The 4,677-nt window shown below is 41.2% G+C and overlaps 1 protein-coding gene across 1 annotated transcript in view; it reads left to right on the top strand.

Moving 5' to 3' along the window:
• Nucleotides 1-4,677, top strand: part of LOC119576687 (WD repeat-containing protein 81-like) — a 22,013-nt gene that overhangs the window by 2,534 nt on the left and 14,802 nt on the right. The window lies entirely within an intron of this gene.

The following is a 4,677-nucleotide window of genomic DNA, read 5'->3' as shown; positions in this document are numbered from 1 at the left end:
CTAAGCATCATAAGTCATATAGCACTATGGTAAAGTATTGTGGCAAAAAGAATAGAAATGAGTTAACAATTAGGATAAAGGCACTACAGAAATGCTGTAAAGTAATATTACGATAATTATTACACACATAATCACACATTAACATTTTATTAATACCAAAATGTTATTCCAGAGCATCCATGATGACCTGGGTGATCTGGAAGTTCCTGATTGGTGTACTTGTGTCGATGATTTCCTTGGCTACCATCGCTCGGTTCTTGAGAGTAACCGTGTGTCACAGCGCCTACATCACTGGATTGATCTTAATTTTGGACACAAGTTAGTCTTTGTGAGAGTCACTTGGTGGCATTTCCTGAGAATGTTGATACCTTGAATTGTGCCAAATGTTTTATAGAATTATTTCGGAAACATATTGTTAAAAATTGAGATACTGTGGATGATCGTTAATGAAATAGAATTTTGTCACTTGATGTCTTCTTCTCTTTTCACCACTATCTCTTAGGAATCAGAATCTTCCCTTCAGTGACTTCATACTAATCCCTTCCACAGATTATCTGGTAGTGCAGCTGTCAAGGCAAAGAACGTCTGTCTGCAGCTGGTTGATGCTCACACCACCCTGTCAACTGGAGCATTAGTACAGTTGTTCTCTGTGCCTCACCCACCAAGATTGACCCCTTCACCCTACCTTGGACGCTCCCCTCCCAAGTTCAGCATCCCAGCACAGCAGGAAGCAAGTAAGATATCAGATTTCCTTGCATGGTTAACCCTTTCCCGACGGGTGGTATTCATGGTGGCCGGGCCCCGCTGCCAGGGGCTCAAATCGTCACCCGAGCATGCACGACTGCTCATGCCCAATACCAGCATCCCTTGCCTTTTCTTACATTTGTATAATTGTATAATCAGTAGTATGTAAAATGATGGACAGTGGCTGCAAAACAAAAAGAAACTTAACTCTTTCCTGATGGGTAGTATTCATAGTGGCCCGGGCCCCGCTACCAGGGGCTTATATCGTCACGCTAGCATGCGCGACCGCTCATGCCAAATACCAGCATCCCTTGCTGTTTCTTCGTAATACTACAAGCATATGTTGTATTTTCAGTATTATTATTTTCTAAGCTCTCTATTTGCCATATTTTCTGATAAATCAAGACTGTAGGATATTTTTTATTGTTATATTGACTCCATAGTTGATCATTATTCGCTCTATAGTCTGAATAAAATAAGCAGTGTGTGGCATCATGGAGTTGAAATCGTAGGTTTTGTTTGTATTTTGCATTTTTTTCAAGTTATTTTATAAGATAAACTTTAGTTTCAACAGGTTTATATTTTTACTTCCATATAGATATAATTTTATGTTCAGTGTTTTTATAAATATGTGATTTTTTTTATTTACCAAAATACATATCAGTATTTTCATGTGGTTTTACACCATCACTTCATGAATACTATATAATATCTTTGGCCAATGTAGTCGATTACCAACGAAATTTTTTAGACGCTAAAAATGTGAAAAAGTGTTAAAAACTACTTAATCACATTTTCAGTGGCAAAAAAATTATATTTTGCCGTAATTGTAACAAAAAAAAACTCATGGCATGGCCATACATACACCATGACATGTATGTACATGCCACCGGCAGATAGTCCAGGCATGCCATGGCATAAACGTACATGCCACCTGTCGGCAAAGGGTTAAGAGTCCGTACAGGTGTACCTGACTCTAATTACCTGCATCTGAAGTTTACCTGTTGGCACTTATGCCCTTGCACCTCAAAAGAAATAAACTGGTTTTGGCTCAGATAGTCCTTTGGTAGTTTCTTCATTCTTGGACATTCTTGGCTAACTCATTTAGACCCTTTAACCCCTCCTTAAGTCAGTGTGATTTTAGTTTTTTCTGATATTGGTATATAAAAATGTTCTTTGGACTGTCACAAATTCATAACTATGTGTAATGTAATTATCAAATTCTGTATGCATGTTTGCAACAAGCAGAAATCCATACAGGTGTATCTGACACTAATTACCTGCTGGCACCATGAGCAGTAATGCAGGTTGTAAATTGAAAATTGAATATTACATAAAAAAAAAAAAAAATACACAAATAACATAGTGTTACATAGTTTCATTTTTCTTGCACTAAGTTGTACACTACCTAGAGAGATGATTGGAGTCTGTTTAAAGAAAAAAAATATTACCATCTAAATAATGCAAATCAGGTGGCAAATATGGACATCGGAAAATGGCCACAAAAATAAAAAATACTCATGTGTAAAAAGATTTTCCAAATAGGAGGCATAGAGTATTGTCAGCGTGCGCCCTGCTGACAAGAAGCTACCCGGAAGAGCAGCCGCTCACATAAGCCTAATACCCATATTTTTATGTGAAATGCCATGATGCAACCAGGTCCAGTGGGTTAACCCCACTAACTGTGGTGCCTTTGGAGTGCCGGACTCCCTACTTTCTGGGTGGTATTTATAGGGGTGAGTGGCTGCTACCAGGGACCTCCGTGTGCGCCACCCAGCACGAGCGACCAAGTCATAGTGTAAGCTCTAGTTTTATGCCCCATTTATAGCCTTGGGATCATATTGAAATATATGCTTTTAAGAACTGAACACAAAGTTTTATGTGCTCATAAAGCTAAAATACAATCTCAACACATATTGCAATGGATGGTAGTTTTAGAGTCCAGGCTCTCTTATAATGCCATTCTGCCTTACACTCAGTAACATAATTGCCAAGATATCATAAGGGTAATTTTTTGTTGTTGTTGTTGTTGTTGTGCACAGCATGCCACAGCTCAAAGCAGCCCCAAGTACAAAGTCAGATGTTACAGTCGACTTTTCCTGGTTCTCTGATGACTGTTCAGAGCATACCTAACATCATCTCCTCCTGCCATCAGGTATCTCTGAAACTGCATGCCATCGCTGCTGCATAGCCCTGACTGCAATGGTTGGTCTCAATGCAGCTCTGTTCCTTGTTGAGTCGGTCCCTTCTCTAAACTCCCCCAAGAGCTCAGATGTGAGGCCAATTCAGAAGGCCTTCTGTGATTCCTCTGATCCCAGGGCATGATGAACGGCCTAGGTGTTAACAATGGCCATGTCAAAGAGTGGCAAGTCATTGGATAGCAACTGGCCATCTGATCACCAACATCAACACCCTTCATACTGATGTTTTAATCTTTTACCACTAATGGCTTATCCCCATCCATTGCAATGGTATGGACTGTTGACAGCATGGTGACATTGCTGCGGTCCTTCCACATCAAGGACAGCAACCCCATCTCACTGCTGTGGTAATCGACATCACTCTTCCTCTTCACACTAAGGTCCTTGGGCAAGAACTTCCCGTTCAGCCGGGCTGTTCCTACTGCATTAGTCTTATGTGAAAGCAGATTTGGCAACATTTACCTGTTAATCACAAATAACTGTTATCCCTTCCCAAGGAAGTTGCCAAACTCCATTTTTGTGGACAAGGGCATGTCATCATGGTCTTGCCTGGTGTACACCTTGAAGCAAGTAGTGTACCCTGCAGCTGGGCTGGTATTGGCACAATGCTTATAGACCTTCAACTTGGTTAGGTTTTAGGTCTTGAAGCCAAGCCTCCCATGGAACTTCCACAGCAGCTCGTCAATGGTGATGCCCTGTCCAGACACAAATGTTGACCAGAATGAGTCATTGAGAGAGTCCACAACTAGTCTGAACTTCCACATAATGTCCTCCAGAAGTTGAGCTCCTTCTTAAAAGTACACAAAATGGAGGTGTATTGTCAGCTGGTCAAACTAATCCCTTTTCATGACCTCAGCAGTGAGTTCGTGACACAGAATGTGGTTAGTCGACCAGTAGATAAGATAACTGCGGAGATACACCATCCCCATTATCACGCGGATACCAAGGTATGCCAAAACTCCTGCCTATATGTGGGCATCCACTTCCTCATGTGAGAAGAGGTGGCAGGAGGGTGGGCGACCGCATACCTTTGGGGGTGGAAAAGAAAAACAAGTAATACATTCTGACTGCTCAATGTAAGAGACGTGGATAAAAATGAAAAAAACACAAAAGCAATAATGATGCTTACCAGTTGGTCTCCTGGGTGATTAGATCAAGTAAATCTTCGTTGAAAAAACAGCTGAACATCTCCAAGGGCATGCTCGACACATGAAACATCACCTTGACAACAGGACTCACTTCAAAGCTGTGTCATCTGGGGATGTTGTGCTTACTTCACCAGACAAACTTCTCACTCCCAGGAGCATTCCTCTGTAGCTGCTTGGCTGCCAGCATGGCAGCCAAGCTGCTACAGAGGAATGGGGCACATGAACACTTGTGCATCCCTTTTCAATATTATTTTCTAATTTTCTGCATAAGCATTTTTAGCTGTTTTGCCCTTTTCCTGTGTTCCTTGTAACATTTTGGTCTTTGTGTAATTTTTTTTTATTTTACATAATTTATATTTTTCTGTAATGCAATCCACACTACTGATCACATTGGGTAGGCATAGGATCGTGAGCATGGAAATAGTGTCCTTTCAGGAGCCAGCACTCTTCCAGTCATGGCTCATGGATGGTACATTCCACATGTTTATTGATGGCAATAATGCAGAAGCCCCTTCCTGAATGCTTACTGAGTCTAATCACCCTCCAAATTTGCCCAAGGCAGTCATTCCCTCACCCCAGCCTCA

This window comes from Penaeus monodon, chromosome 9, assembly GCF_015228065.2.
Source record: "Penaeus monodon isolate SGIC_2016 chromosome 9, NSTDA_Pmon_1, whole genome shotgun sequence".
NCBI classification, from domain to species: Eukaryota; Metazoa; Arthropoda; class Malacostraca; order Decapoda; family Penaeidae; genus Penaeus; species Penaeus monodon.
Note: the sequence above shows the minus strand (reverse complement) of the source record. Positions and strands in the feature narration are given on the sequence as shown.